This window comes from Urocitellus parryii, unplaced genomic scaffold, assembly GCF_045843805.1.
Source record: "Urocitellus parryii isolate mUroPar1 unplaced genomic scaffold, mUroPar1.hap1 Scaffold_48, whole genome shotgun sequence".
In the NCBI taxonomy this organism is placed as follows: Eukaryota; Metazoa; Chordata; class Mammalia; order Rodentia; family Sciuridae; genus Urocitellus; species Urocitellus parryii.
Window position 1 is genome coordinate 4,273,590 of NW_027554049.1, and position 17,639 is coordinate 4,291,228.

Below are 17,639 nucleotides of genomic sequence, written 5' to 3' on the forward strand. Positions count from 1 at the left end.
AGCTACTAAATCTTAGACTTTCAACAAGTAACACAACATGATTAACATTGCTTTTTTTAAAAAAAAAATATATGTGCATAACTATTTGCTTGCACTCAATTTACTCTTAAAAGCTAATATCATTCTTTATATATCTCTGCTTGGTTACGAATGTAATATATACTATAAATTATTTTACACATGTCATCAAAGCCATATACTTTTAGTGAAAAAGCATATATGATCTAATATAATAGAAACTCTGAAGAGCTAGCTTGATAATGTAGTTACGGTCAGCCAGGATAGGTTCAAATTCTCTCCCTAACACTTTTTAACTGTGTTACTTTTGCTTGGTTAAATAACTTCTCTGTGTGTTAACCTAATTATTTCTATAATGAGTATATGAGCAGCATACACTTCATAGGATTTTCTGAGTATTAATGAAATAATACATGTAAAGTAACTAAAGGAGTGTCAAGCTTATATCAATGAGGGTTAAATGGCATAAGTCCAGTTCTTTTTTTTTTTTTTAGTCCAGTTTTTCAAATTACTAAAAAGTTAAGTTCAACCTATTTAAGGGATTTAAACAGTTTATAAAAGTCACAAGTCTGGCCTGTAATCAGTCTTTTTGAAGTTAGAAAAAATATACAGAGGGTAGGCTAGGAAAAGTTAGAAAGGTAGCCTGGTAACTATTTCAAATTAAAGGAAAGTCCTTTAATTATTTGAGTTTTAATTTCCTCAAATGTCAACTGCTCTACAGAAAATAGTCTTCACTTTCTCATACTTGACATCTACATTTTGTTCACTCAACCCCACCACAGTGGTGGAAATGAATTATATGTTGGGTATGGGAGACAAACTGTAGTGGGAGACAGAACGTTTATTGCATCTTATATATGCCAAGTAATTTATTTACATTATTTCATTTAACTCACACTAGATGCTCTTTCTACGGTTGTAACTGACATTTTAAATGCACATACTTGTGGTCATTTCTCAGGCTTTATATTACTGAACATTGCTTCTGTATTCAGGAGTTCTGTTTCTCATTTGAATCCCATCAATTCCTTCATAGATTCTCCTTCCTCTTCAATGTGTGTGCATGTGTTATAGTTTGGATGTGAGGTTGTCTCACTAGAGCTCCTGTGTTAAAGCAGGAATGTTTGAAGTAATTACATTATGAAAGCTGTAACTGAATTAATGAATTAATCCATTTCACAAATCAATAAATCTGAAAGTACTACTTCACTGAGTACTAACTGTATGCAGATGAGTGTGGCTGGAGGATATGGGTCATTGGGGTCCATGTATTTTGGCCCCCTGGCTCCCTCCTCTTCTGTATCTGTTGAATATTACTACTCTGTCATGCCCTATAGCCATGATGTTCTGCCTCATCTCTTTCCCAGAGCATCAGAGCCACCAGTCCATGAACTGAACCTCTGAAATGGTGAGCTCAAAATAAACTTTTCCTTTCCACATTGGTATTCTCAAGTACTTTGGTAACAGCAATGGAAAACTGGAAAACTCACCCAGTTCTTCTCACTTGTGCACATCATTAGATCTTATCCACTGTAGTGGTTTGATTATTAACTGGGTCTATTCCAACCCAGATCTCTAACCTTAGATATATAAACATGATGGTGTCTAAACATGGCAGTCCATAGACACCTTAAACACATGGTGTCCAATACCAAACTTAACATCCTTCCTATCTCATATGGACATTCTACCAATTTTTTATCAGTTTTATCAGCACAGTCTTTTCAAGAGTTACCATTAATTTGCCTCTTCTTTCCTATATTTGATCAAACAACAAGTCCTAACCATTTAACTCCCTACACATTTTTTTTAGTTCCTCATCTATCTGCTTCCTATCCCCAATCTCTTAGTCACCATCATTCCAGCTGCAGTTATTACTGACCTCATAACTGCTCATGTTTCTTCACCATTGAACCATCATATTTAACTACCACATGTCTCAAATTTTTCAAAACTCCATGTATAACCTCTCTCATAATTTTTGTATTCACTGAAAACCCTTGAAGACTGATTTGTTCTACTATTTACTAAATATATTACCTCTTTTTATATTATGAATTATCCATAGACCTTTATAAAATGTTTGTGAAATAAGCTTATCAAACTAATAATGAAAGTATAAATTATAATGAAACTCAGAAAAACATGAACACTTTAAAATTGTCACTTTAAAATTATTGAGTTTTGTGGAATTAAATGAAATATGATTTTATTTTTGTTATCTTTTCCAATAAAAGAAAATCATGGACATAGTTCAACATTCTTTAACCTACCAATATAAACAACACATGATTGTATCTATATATTTCCTTAGACACTTACAAAATAGCAAATAATTTGATAAATCATTAGCTATCAAAAGTTGTTTATTACTAAGATAAAATGATTCATTCAATAAATTCATTAATATTAATTCAGAAACTTTTTTTCTTCTAATAGTTCTTGTCAGAACTTTTGGTCCCGGAATCACAAAAACTGAAATATTCTTAGAAATAGGTAATTTTGTGCCTTTATCTGAGGTATGTGATTATTTATTTCCTTTCTTGATTTCAATGTAATGAAATGAAAGGAATGTAGTATCTAGTTTAAGATTAAAACCCGTCAAGAGCATTCATTGTTAAATCGATATGATGCAGATCAGAACTTAGAAAAAGTTTGGAAATATCATCACTCCATTAATAGTAATTTTATGTGCTCTTTCAAAAAAAAGTACACATGTGAATTTCAGGAAAAGGGTTGACGGATATCAGACTCTTGATGCATTTCAACCTATTCATGGAAACCCAGAAACATCAAGTTCCAGAATTCATCTTTGGGTTTTATTTAAACTTAATGTTCATCTACTAGGTACCGATAGGCCACTACTATTACTATTTGCCTTGGTCTTGTTTGGGTGTGAGTCACTTCTGATTTGTTCTTATCAAATACTGTGACTATGACTGCTACTTTTAAAAGAGTGCTTCTACTACATTTTGCAAGCATTTATCCTCAAAGTATATGAAAGAATAAAGATTGGAAAGAAGGTGAATAAAGAATAAGTATAAATAGTCCTTTAGGGCTACAATAATTAAAATAGGGGGATTTCTACTTTCATATCTGATAATGTGCAAGTGCATAAGATTAAAATAAAATGATTCTGGCTAGAATTTATAGGGAAGATAAAAATCCCACAGTAATTTTATGTGCAAATTAAAATATTTGTGTGAAATTCTAAATTAATCCTTTGAATAGCTTCACAAAATATAGTCTTCAAGGAATAGCTCTAACAATTTCCACATTTAAAATGTACTTTTGTTCAGTTTATGTTCTGTTTTGGAACACATATTAGCTTTAATCCAAGAATAAATACTCTAAAAATTTAACATTTATTTTATTGTAAATTATCATGCAACACTTGTCAAATAATTTATTTAATTTTACAATTCTCTAAAGCTAATAAAAATCAGAACTTACTGCTTATAAATGTTGTACTTATGTATGCATGTTGCCACAATATATTAGCATACTGCTGTTAGTCTTTTTCTATGGTGTCAACTGTGCATTTTAGTAAAACCGTATTCTGATACAAACTAATTAGGAAACCCAAAGTACTAAATAATTTAAGAAAATCTAAATTTTACAAAATGTAATTGCTTAAACAGTGAAGAATGGAAGTTCAGGCATTAATGAATGAGTTCAGAGTTATAAAGTCTATTACATATTTCCTAAAAAACTTGTGACCTAGAAAAGGTGTTTTTAATTACAAATTTATATCATATACAACTTTGGATAATACATTCAAAACCTTCAAAAATGGACATTCATTTGAAATATAAATTAACATAATTTATATTAACATAATAAAAGAAGCTATACACACACACACAACACATACTGAAAAGACCAACAGATGTGAAAGAATGTATCAGGTTTATTAAAGAAAATAACCATTAACTTCTTGGCTACAGAATTATACTGCTAAGCTATTTCAAAGTATACAATGAATTCTCAAAATTTATAAATACTATGAGTGATAGAAAAAGTTGAAAACCCTCCAATGTTTTTGTAATCAAATAAACTATGACTTATAAGCTTAAACATATATGTATATATTGCCAATATATACATGTTCATCAGTGGAAAACTATGATTTTAAAATCTATACTATAAAAACTAATTTTTGCTACCTTATAGGATAACAATGCACAATGCAGGTAGAAAGTATGAAAAATACAACAGACATGAGTATGGCAGTATGCAAAAAAGTGGATGAGGAACCAATGTGAATCTGCAATATGTATATGGGGTAAAAATGGGAGTTCATAATCTGCTTGAATGAAATGTATGAAATATGATATGTCAAGAGCTTTGTAATGTTTTGAACAACTAATAATAAAAAAAGAAAGTATGAAAAAATAGTTAAAAATAAAAAAAACTTAATCAAAATTTGGAGCAAGTATAGTTTATAAATAAATAGAATCATGATTACACAGTTATTTAATTCTTATCATCTAGAGAATAAGGCATAAAGGGAACTATGAAATTTACCTATTCTCAGCTCTTGGTAAAAGGAACCTTGAGTTGTACAAAAAAGTGAAGGTAGAGAAACAGTATGACTCACAAGTTCAGGAAAATAAACTAGACATTTGTGTTAGTATACATAAATCTCCCAGATTATTAAACTCAAGAATTATCTTTGATACATTAATTTCCTTGTCTATCATATTCATTCCAAGCCTTGTGAATTCTATTCCAGCAATTCTATTCCATTTCCATTTTCCTACCTCTTTTCCAAAGAAATAAACATGAAATTGCCTGTATAGAACAGTTACATAGTAAGAGTAAGAAAATGTTTGGGAAATGTTCTTTCAAGACCTTAAACTTCTTCGTGTGTCTGAATTCAATGAATTAAAATCAGAGCCTTCGTCTCTGGCAATGGTTGGAGCATGTTTCCCTAAAAAGCACTCTGCATCCAAGAACTGAAGGAACATATGATTTCCTTGAATGTGTGCTATAACTTTTGTGATCTATTTTCTTTTTATGTTCTATTCCTTTCACTCAGTTGATCTGCTGAAATCTTTTATGTATTGTCCTTGTTCTGATGGCTGCTTCCACTGAAATTTGGTATTTCAAATTATTGAGGAGTGTGATGGTGTGTTTAGATGCATGTTGGTAGTGTTAAAAATATTAAAAATGACATTATTTACAATGAATAAAATTCTAAAAGATGAGATATATAAAACTCAGAATCAAGAAAAATATTTCAAACCTGGGAAAATCTGAATTTGTAATAAGAATAACAACAATTAAAATAAACTCTTGCATCTAACCAATCAAATGAGTGACCAAAGGGAGCACTTTGGATGTGCCTAAGTCTAAAGTTTACTATATCTCTAAATCACTGCCATGTGAGCAATTAAGATTTGTCTAAGGTAATTCTTTTGATTTACCATCCACAATATAAATCCTTTCCAAGGTCTTTACCAATTATCTTGGTATTTGATTCTGTAAGTTCTTTTTATGATTTAGAATTGCTAAATATGTATGTGGAAAGTGGCTTATTCATAGTCCATGCTCACAACTATGAATCTTATATTTCCCTGGCCATATAAAAACATCAGGGAACTTAAAAAATCAGCTGAAAGGTCAGTAATCTTTGAATTAAATTGTTCTTTGTTAATGAACACTATTTTTTTTTGCAGCACTGAAGACCTTAGTTTTATTTTTAAATGAAGGAAAAGAGAAAAGAAGAAGAAATTTATGAAAGAAATCTAGAAGTTTCTGATTGAAGAATGGTATGATTATCTACTTTAAAAAATCAGAATCCATGGTCATAAGAAATGTAAATTATATTGTTTTTTAGTTATGCTACTTGGATATAGACACATGAACCTACATACATGGAACACATCATGGAATACATTAGGAGAATGGAGGAGAACTTAATTTTCCTCTACTTTCTTTATAAAGGAAATCTATTTTTATTAGTCTTACTGCAGTCCAAGCAGATTTAAAGGATTCATTCTACAAAGAAGAAGGTGAAAACATACTCTGGTGTCAGTTTAACCTCAAATGGAGGAATCCAGAAAGATTTAAGAAATCTTGTTATTTGTTTCATTGTTATTTGTTTCTTCCCCTCTTCTTCCAGAACAGAGATAATATCAAGTAGCATTTCCTGCATTGGACAGTTCACCTAAGACATGCTTCTAATATAAATGACAGTTGAAAGATTAGAAATGATTTGGAATTCAGTTTTACATTTCCCTTGTCTCTTGGCCTTTGGCACTGTGGAGAAATGACATTCAAAATTTTCTGCACTGCTTTGCCACAGCAGCTAGCAAAATCCTGTACTTACTTTGCCCTGACAATCTGTCAGAGCAGGATTAGTTTAAATTCCTCTTGCTTCTTTTTCAACGCACAATTGAACACAAATGATCTTTATCTCCTGATGATAAGAGTTTAAGAAAAGTTTCTTTCTTGACATATTAACATAAACACTGTACAGAAAACTTAAATAATAACATAATTATTGTTTATTCACAAGGGTCCTCTCCTCATATGTGTTACCTTACAATATTTAATGCAAATGCTAGAAGATTATGATAAATTCATACTATCTCCAACATATGTTCCCATTCATGAGTAATCTAAAAGCAGGAAATATTACTGAAGAGAAATCTTATTGAAGAACTCTAATGTATCCTAAATATATATTTATTAGAGCTACTTCTCAGGTGTTATTAAAGGCTCCCAGTGAAAGAAAGAAACATAGATATCAAATGTGCTAGGATTTATTTCATGCCTATGATTTTCCAGATGAAAATGTATTCCACTGTTTCTTCAAATCAATCAATGTCTAAATTGGGAGTATGGATCAGGAAGTTTCAAGCATCAAAGAATCTTTGCTAAAGGAAAATTATAATTGATTCTGAATCATGTGGGGGATGATTGATAGATTCAGAGTGGTGCTGGAAATCCTTATTTGCGCTTAAGATGGAGAGACAAAATCCAGGATACAGAGGAGGGAATAAAGAAGGAAGCGAGCTCTGAAGATGGCCCTACACTGGGGTGAGGCAGCAAAAGTGAGGATAAAAGATCAGAGGTCCTAGAAGACCACTTCACCCTTTCCACCAGTCAGTCTCATTCTGTTGGTGACCTCAAGTTTTAGCACTAACTTAACAGTTGTTTGCAAATTATGTAATTTACTTTGGACAAACGAACCTCGCTGTCTCCTCTGCTAAATTTAATGTCATAACATTTTTTTTTAAATTTTAAATTTGTAATTTCAAATATAACTTCATTGGGTAAAGTCTGATATAAGTGACATAATTGAAGCTTAGATGCCTTTATGAGACTATAACATGGACTAGCAAGTGCTTTAATTTAGATTTTGAATGTCCCTAAAAGTTTGGTCTCTAGCCTGTGGCATGATAGGGACGTGGGGGAACACTTAATTGGGCACTGGGAGGCCTTGGAGGAAGTTAGGTCAGGGGCATATTGGGACTCTGGCCCCTTGTCTTTGCTTCATGGCTACCCAGAGGTGAGCAGCTCCTTTGTCATGTGCTCCCAGCATGATAAACAGGAGGACTATTACAAGCCCAGTAGCTATCAAGTCAAGTCACCATGGACTGAAAGCTCTGAAATTCTGAAAAAAAATAAACCTTTCCTCCTTATAAATTAATTATCTGAGATATTATGCCACAATACCAGAAAGCTGACTGGTACACCATGTTCAACAAAATGTACAGTGTGTTGAATGCATTTCACATTAACTACACATTTTTTTTTTAGTCTACATATCTATTATTCACAGTTTTTGAGGGGGAAAAAGGCAAAAATCAATTCTCTACCACAATAAATGCACCCCATGATATTTTTAATTACAAGGGTCAGAGAGTTATAAAATACATGGAAAATGTTGATAGTTATCTGTAAAATAGTTTTTGACTTAAAGAAACATCTATTCCCTACACTACCTTCTTTATCTATAGCTGTGGAGTAATGAAACTAACAGCCATGGAGGCTTTTTAAAAAGCATCAATAAGGCCAAGTGTGGTGGCACATGGCTGAATCCCAACAGCCTGGGAGGCTGAGACAGGAGGATCACAAGTTCAAAGCCAGCCTCAGCAACTCAGCAAGACCCTGTCTCTAAATAAAAAATATACAAAAAGGTTAGGGTGTGTCTCAGTTGTTAAGTGCCCCTGGATCCGATTTCCAGTATCAAATAAATAAATCAATAGATAAATTATAAAATATATAAATAATACCATAAAAACTACAATAAATAATCTAAGAAAATTCAAAAGTTATACTATTACATTATATTAATCTCACAGAATTAGTTTATTTGGTGTCAAATCAATCAAGAAAATAGTGTTTAATTTATGAAATTATTCTATAGGAAATTATACCTATGCAATATATGATAGAAATAAATAAGTATAAAAATAAACAGAGCAAGACCTAAAAGACACATTTCATACATAATTATTTATAGAAGGCATATGGTAAACACATTGAAAAGAAATGGTTTTCTTTAGATTTCCTATTTATTCTGATAAGAAATGTCAAAAATATAAAAACAATTATTTGCTATGGGGCTAAAAGGTAGAAAAATAGACATAATAACAGTTAGCTACATGTATAAGAGTAAATTTCATTCTGCACTTAATGCCACTTATTGCAAAACTTTTTTAAAAAAAACTTTAGGTTGGAACAAATATAAAGCTACAAATAAATGTTCATCACTTACCTCTCTTAATGTTTCTGCTTGTACTCGTGGACTTATCTGAAGCACATGGGCAACGTCCTTCACATTTGACTGAGATATGCTTTCCTAAGACATATGCCTGATATTCTAGCTTGCACTGTATAAAAAGAGAAAAATACTTAAATCAAATGCATCTAGTATCAGCAGAAATTCAGGAAATATTTAGAAAGAAAAAAGTAAGTTGTTATGCATTTAATTTGAAAATCTTTCTACATATATCTCCAATACTAAGGTGCACTTTTCCACACTCATATATTATTTATTATTTTATGAAAGAGCAGGAATGCAGTTACCTTGGTCATTGTGGAGAACAGTCACTAGGGAATAAAGCAGTCTAAAAAGCTATTCCTTTGTCAGCTCGGTTGAATGAACCAAGTTTAGAATTTCAGAATCAAATGGACAGAGAGATGACTTAACTCAGAATATCTTGAGTTCCCCTTTTAATATATTATTGGTTTTAGTTGCTTGTTTATATTTGAACTCTGTTATTGGATGCTAAGTTTGGACATGGCAACTGGATAAATCAGAGACATGTACATTACTGAATGACAAAAGATGTCAAAATCAATTCATGAGTGAGGTACTTAGGAAATACTTCTGAGGTTACTTGTGACTTAAAACTAAGATACCACAACAGTCAAATACACATACACACACATGTACACATAGACACAGGGCAAGTATTCATAATTATGTAAAAAATTTTAAAAATGAATATAATCTTTACATGAGTACATATTTATGAGATGGCATGCATATGTATACAGTTCATACATTTTTTGGCATGATGACCTTTTTAGATACATTCTTGTTTTACTAATAAGAGAATAGGATACCATTCTTGAGTGCTTATATTACCATAGCATTAGAAATTGTTATGAAAGTGACAATAGTCTACTTAAATTTCATTATACATGTTATGGGAAAAGATAAGTGAAAGATGCAGGACAAAGAGCATGACTCCTGAATTTGGATCTCATGACTGCCATTTCCTAACTGTGGCAGTTAGGACTAGTTTCACAAATGCTCTCATCTCAATTGTCACATATGATAATTGGGATAATAGCACTGAATCTCCAGTGTTCTAAGAAATCAGACAAGTAATTTTTCCCAATGCATTAGCTATCCTGAACGAGAATCTCAGCCAATGTTAATAAAAGCTGACTGGAATTAAAATAAAATAATAAAAATAGTATGGCACATGAGTCTGTTTATATATTAATTTAATTTTGATTTGATGTGGTTTGATTTTCTTTGTAAACATTATTCTTTGAAGAATTTTTTTTTTAAAGAGAGAGTGAGAGAGGAGAGAGAGAGAGAGAGAGAGAGAGAGAGAGAGAGAGAGAGAGAGAATTTTTAATATTTATTTTTTAGTTCTCGGCGGACACAACATCTTTGTTGGTATGTGGTGCTGAGGATCGAACCCGGGCCGCACGCTTGCCAGGTGAGCGCGCTACGGCTTGAGCCACATCCCCAGCCCTCTTTGAAGAATTTTAAGCCTGAGTATTTTTAATTCCTTCTTAAGAGAATATTTTTTTAACTTCACATTTGACGTGATTTAAAATATCCTAAACCTACACCATATTTTAAGGAGCAATAATTGTCTTCCTACTCTAAAAGAAATAGATCTTCCTAATTCTGAAGTAATATGATTTATTTAGTGGCACTCTCATAATTTACTCAGAGCAAATTATTTTAAAATTAAATAAAGTAGACTTTCTGGCTCCCATAGGCACATGCCCCCATTACTAATTTAATTTAGATTCAGCTGATATCAAGAAGTACTGAATGCTCTAAACAAGTAATCAGATTACTCACATTCTACAACATTTTATTTATTTTTTGTCAAATATCTCTTCAGTGGACAAGCAAAATTCTTGAATACACCTGCAACAAATGATTAAAAATTAAGCCATTTGAAGATGTTTTTTTAGCAGAATATTGGCTCTTTTAGATGAATAACCCTTTCAAAAGTAATTCAGTGTTTCAAAAACTGAAAAAAATGATTTCCTCATGTAAAAGCATGACTGACTTTAAGGACAATGAAAAATGCCAAACACCTAATTAAAAATAGAAATAAATATTTAAGCCATTAGGAGGGCTTAATGAAAGCCAAATGACTTGCTTGAAACTTTGAGACTTTTCAGACTTAATATTCTTTACTGTAATTTCTCTTATTATTTCAGCACCCTGGACATGGTCATATGAAAATTTTGACTCATGACTTAATTTAAGGAAAACTCAGAGGCAATTTTGACTGGTTTATGAGCAGACAAAAATAAAAGTCAATATTAATTACAGCTTATGATTTATTTTTTTTAGTACTTGGAACTGAAGCAAGGGGTGTTCTGAGCTACAACCCAACCCTTTTTCCTTTCTGCCTTTCTAACTTACTTTCATTTTTTTTTTAAACAGGGTCTCAATAAATTGTTGACGATGGCCTTGAACTTGTGATCCTTCTGCCTCAAACTCCAAATTTGTGGGAATTTCAGGCATGCATTTTTGTGCTGGGTGCTAATACTGGATTTTCCCATTTGAAATGACAGATCCCTTTGAAGATGCTCTATGTCAGATTTATTTTGTTTTCACATAAAAAATGAGAAAGTGTAATATTTGAACACAAAAATATAAAATTTGATTAATTATAAAGAAGAATCATTTTCTGATTGAGGGTTGATAATTCAATTTTTAGATATTCTTAGGCACTAAAAATGTAATTTATAAGAAGAGTATAATATTTATTAAAATTAATTAAATTATATTTATAAAGTTTCACTTTTCAGCAAACTTTTTTTGGCATAATTACCACTAAATGTTTCAATGCTGTCCTTAAGATTGTGGGATGTGATAAAATCATAGCTTCACAGAATGTCACTTTACCAATGAAGCAATTTTTTTTCATTAGAATGAGTCTATTGAACAACTTTTTCTCTATGCACATAGGTAAAGAGCAAAAAAAAATCAGAGATTATACCCTGTTTATATAATCATATGAATTTAGCTTCCAGTTATTAAAAAAAACACTTTGTTTTATTCACTTATGAATCAATTTTGGAAACAAAAATTATTTATGAAGACTTTTACTTAAAAGATATTAGGATATTGAAATTCTATTTTAAAAGATGCTACCTTTAAATATTTTTTAGCCATATCCACTGACTACATTTCTAATTTATAATGTTCATTTTACTTAATTATCACAAACTGAAATATTTATCAAGGTATAAGTGAGCTTAAATATCACATAAAGGGCATGCTCATTAGTCTATAATTACCAAAAATGCAAATAATGTAGAGAAAGGCATTATTAATGCATCTCTGATTAAGACCCTAAATACTCAGAGCACTCATGTTATGCATTATTGTGGAGAGTAAGGCTGCAAAATGATTTTGACACTATTCACAGAAAGTTACTTTATAGTCATTTGTTTAATAGCAGCATCAAACAGAAGAAAATATGATATTACAATAGGAGAAATCTGCAGCATACAGAAAAGATTCTAACTCTCAGGTGCATTAGACACTGGGAAAGGCTGCTGTTACCATTTTCCAAGATCACCATTGCCCTGGCAGATGGTTTAGACCTGAAGTCCTCAGCTGGGGACAAGTACTCTCTCCCTGACTAGGAACATCTGGAGATACTTGGTTGCTACAATTAGGTTCAGAGGGTAGACAGGTTACTGCTGGCATCTATTAAGGAGGACTGATAGGCTTCTACACATTCTGCAGCTCACTGGACAGTCCCCCCATCCTCCCACAATACACACACACTGCCAGGACAAAGGATTATCTGGCCTCAAATATTGATAATGCAAGGATTAAAATGCCCAAATAAGACACTGTTTTACTTCAAGACAATGAAAGGATTAACTAAACTCTCAAGAACTTGTTCATATGTCTCTTAGAAAAATTTTGTTTGGTATTCACCAAGGTAATCCATATAAAATAAAAACAATGGTATAAACACTCTATCATCTACAGGTACCTAATTATTCAGAGAGTACAAATCAGCTCAAACAACAAACTACACAGTTAAGGGCCACCTGCTTTCATCAAGGCATTGCTATAACACAAACACCATGCTGAGCAATTTGATGCATTACTTCCTGATAATTCAAATAACATAAGCATATTTTTTTCCAATAGAACTACAAGTTTGGAAAGCTTATGCAACTCATCAAATTTATATATTGCTGCAAGGGGATTCAAGCACTATTTTATAGTTCTTCTGATGTAAAAGGATTGTATAATTATTAATAGGTAAGAAATAGTAACAATGTTAATTTTCTCATTGTACCAATAAAAACTTTTAGCCAAATGAGAAAGCAAATTGAGAAATAAGGAAGGTCATGCATATCATGTATCATATTTCCGTTTTAATCATTCTTGAACTAACATTATCTCTTCAATGTCCTCACGTAGCAATATCGTAGACATGATCTGAACTCTTGTGAAAGATTTCATCATACTCTGTTACAGCTTTCCTTTTCCCTGCAAAGCTCCTCCACTTGTGTTCTTGGGATATCCATCCTGGTGTTTCCCATGCAAAGTCAACCAGAGGAGGAAAGGAGGACTTGATTCAGTCTTAAAATCATTCACTCAATCAAAATATACTATTTACACACAAGTATTAAAATTGTATAACATAAACACAAGCAGGGAGTTCAACATAGCAACAACAACATTAAAAATACCCTGCTATCTAGTGTAGACTACAACATGGTTTTCTGTGTGTATAAACTCTTCTTTTCATCAAGGAATGACACCCACCTTACTTGAGGTAAACTTTCCCTTTTCCACCTGAAATTTCATTTTGAGGATCTAATTTTGATGTTATAAAATATTGTAATACATCATACTGAGTAACGCAAATGGCTCTCACCAATGTGGGTGGATATCATCCAATCCACTGGATAGCACATGATAGAATTTGTTCTCTGAGACATCCATCTTCTCAAACTAGCAACATTGGTAGTCCTGCTTCTCAGTTTTTCTGATCTAGGGATGGCTGATAAACTCCAATAGGTTCAAAGACCTGCTCACTAGATAAAGCTCCCTAGGACTGTTGTGTGTCTCCACAAGGCTCATTGTCTCCAGCAGGGAAGAAAAACTGCTGACTTTGCTCATTTTCTCCAAAATGTAGTATCCTTACTACATTTTGGTACAGGCTAGTCTATGTTCTACACTCAGACTTTTACCTTGGTCCTTTCTATAAGGTAAACCAAGAAGCTGGTGAGGAAGCCATCTAGCAAGCTGTGCCATATTCCCTACCTTTGGGACTGCCACCAACCTAATGAACTCTTTAAGGTGAAAATGTCTGTTTACACTTTTTGTTTTTTTCCAGTAATGCTGTTGGTATCCCATTTGGTCATGTGACTCTGGTTCCATTATCATGTCCTCTGAAACTAATCTGGGTCATGAGTTCCTGTGGACAGTCTGCAATCTGACAATACTGTACCTATTATCACCAAATCTACTAAATAAGGTAATGATCAGCAAGGTGTTTAATGATCTTCCATTCTCCCTGTCATCTTCAAGAATCTGATATTGTTTAGATGAGGTTAGTCTCTGAAGTCGTATACTCAAAAAGATTTCTGATTCTACCTCCCACACTTCCACATAGTTCACACACCATTTGATGGTTGAATATGGTTCCAAAAGAGGGCATGTATGTTCTTTTACTTATTCAGGATTTTTTTGCTACTTCTCCTAAGAGCAGCCATAGGCTGATATCTGGCTGTTGTGACTCTCCATGTGTCAGGCTGTTCAAGAGAATCTTAGGGATTTAAACTCAATTCTAGATCTGAGTCCCCTGGTAGTGGTTCAGACAGGCCAATGTTTGGGAACATAATTGGTCTCTTTAGTTTCCATAGAATGCCCTTGTTGCTCCTGCATTATACCCTTATGAATAAAATGTTTGGTTGACTTATGCCTCCGGAGTGGTCTAAGAGTCCTTCAGTTGTTTTGAGAAACACTACCAGTAGATCAGATACCCCTCATTTAACAGGAGATCTCTCTTAAATGAATCCATTCTTGGTTACATATTTATAGATGGGAAAACTGAGTCATTATTTATGGCTACCTTTCAGGGAGTTCTTCATGTACAGGAAGTATCCAACCAGAAAAGTTGATATAAGAAGGCATTCGGGTCAGGTGAATCACTGGGTAAATTATTTTGGAAGCTGTAACCTTAAGGCCTCTTGTAGATCAAGTTGTGAGATCTATGCAATTATGAATGCATCCTGATATATATATTAAATCCTCATGTCAGGTAGAAAAGGCAGGTGGAGGCTCAAGGAACTACCAACTACCTGAACTTCTATAGTATTATTTTGATTGTTTACAGAATTTGTTGAGGTCGTTGGCTCTTGAATCTGGAGAGAGATTGTGGGAAAACGTGTAATTTGTCTATGAATGAACTGTAAATAGTATGACAGCCACATATTTTTGTGTTCATTTTATAATTCATATTATTACAAGTTTATAAAGTACACATTATTTATAGCATACCATTTTCCTTGTTTAGAAAAATGATTCCTTTTTGTATTAATTTTTAAATTACATCTTTATAGCAAATTATCCTCATTACTTATATAGCATATTAATACATACCATATGTGCACTCCATTATATAAAATATTTTGCTATATTATTAGTTTTATAACATGCATGTTTTTATTCATGTTGATACAAAATATTATTATCCCTGCTCTTTACCAGTTCTCTGTTCTTAATAATATATTAAATATCTTTATGCTTCAGACTACCTTTGAAATATAGATAAAACAAATGAATATATCTTTTAGAATTCTTAAAGGAATAAATTAATGCATATAAAATGTAAAATACTTAGAATATTACCAGATATCATTGCCCAATTATTTTAGCAATTTATACGTAATGCTACTTGAGAATACTTTTGCTATAATTAGTATACATCTATTGTCATTATTATTATACTTCTCTAAAGAATATGTATTTTCAAGAATATTCTATATGTTTTAAAATTTTGAGAAACTAATCTCTTATAAACCATGTGAAATATTATAAAAGATGATATTTTATTTAAGAGGCACATATTTTACTATTTAAGAAATAAAATTTAATACCAAAATTCCATGAGTGCATGTATGTAGTATAAATCCTTTCTTTTGGTGGTGCATAAGATATTGGCATAAGATATTGGCAACATAAGATATTCGCACTCCATGTCTCTATTCTATGAAGGCTGCAGAAATCCAGGTTAAAATTTCCTTACGCTCTACTAAGTTTTTAATTTTTTTTTCACAGACAAAAAAACTATATGTAACTTTCTACCTACTAGTGAAAATGCCTAAGATTATCTTAATTGGGACTAATGCAAGAAGGTACATTAAACACTACTTAGAACAACAAGGCAAATTGATGAAGTAAAAGACATTAAATATAGGAACGGAAGAGATACATCTGCCTTTTTTTCATATAGAGAAAAACTGGATATTCAGAAAATTCTGAGATCACTAGAATAGTAAGTAAACGTAGAAAAGTGGCAACATATAAGATCAATATAGAAAAAGAACTATATGACAATATATTAAAAACAATTAAAAATAAAAATTCAATTCACAATAGCACTAATAAAATTACTTAGTTTTAAATTCAACAAAAAACATTATAGGCCTCTATTCAGAAAAATACTAAACATTAATTGTGAAATCTAACTAAATGAAGAGATAGACAAGTGTGTGGAGTTGACAATTCAACTTTTGGCATATATTAATTTTCTTTGAATTTACCTATGTATTCAATAAAATCCAAATCATAATTCTAGCTGATTCTTTATAGAAACTGACAAACTGAATCTGAAATTCATACATAAATACAAACGACAACCACCAAAACAATATTAAAAATTTTATAGGTTTGGATGTAAAGTGTTCCCTAAAAGTTCCTGTCAATGCAGGAACATTCAGAGATAAAATGATTGCATTATTATATGGAAACCAGAGACCTTTCATCTTAGTTTGAATGAGCCTAACTGGGTGGCAACTGCAGGCAGGTGGAGCATGGCTGGACAGTTGGGTCACAGAGGGTGTGCCCTGGGGTAGCTCATCCTGCAGCCCCTTTCTCCTCTCCCTCCCTTTTTTTCATCTTCCCCACCTGCCATGAACTGAGCAGCCTTCCTCTGTGGGGCCCTTCATCTATGATAGCCAAATCTAAGAACTGAGACCTCTGAAAACCATGAGTCCCAAACCAACTTTTTCCGCCTCAAGTTGTTCTTGTCAGGTTTTTTATCACAGGGACACAAAAGCTGACTAAAACAGCCCCTGAATTCAAAAGTTAGCATAAGATATAAAAAACTTAGGTACATGGTACAAGCCTAAGAAAAATAGTCCACTGAAACAAAGTAGAGACAGAAACACAACAATACTTCTAGGGCCATTTTGTTTTTGACACAAGTACCAAAGAAATCCAGTGAGGCAAGGTGCTACATAGGAAGATCCAGCAGTCAGTTACCTCTTATAAAACAAAGTTCAACCATGTACTAAAAGTAATAATTATGCATCAGATGTAAATTTAAAAGTTAAAATGTTAAAAATTTTGGGAGAAAATGTAGAAAATTTCATTTCTGTAGAAAGTAATAACTATAAAAATGATAAATTAGACTTACTATGTAAAAATCCTAGAAAATACAATTTTGAAAATTGCTATGATATCTTAGGCTTTAAGAAAAGAAATGACTCCCTAAGTTTAAAAGCCATATATTGCTGTACTCTTTGGGTTCCTAAGTGACTTCAAACCCTGTATTTCTGTCAGAAGTTTATGCTACATCCATGACACTTTTTGCTTCCTAAAATCTCTTCGGTCAACTAAAATCGTAGTCATATAATTT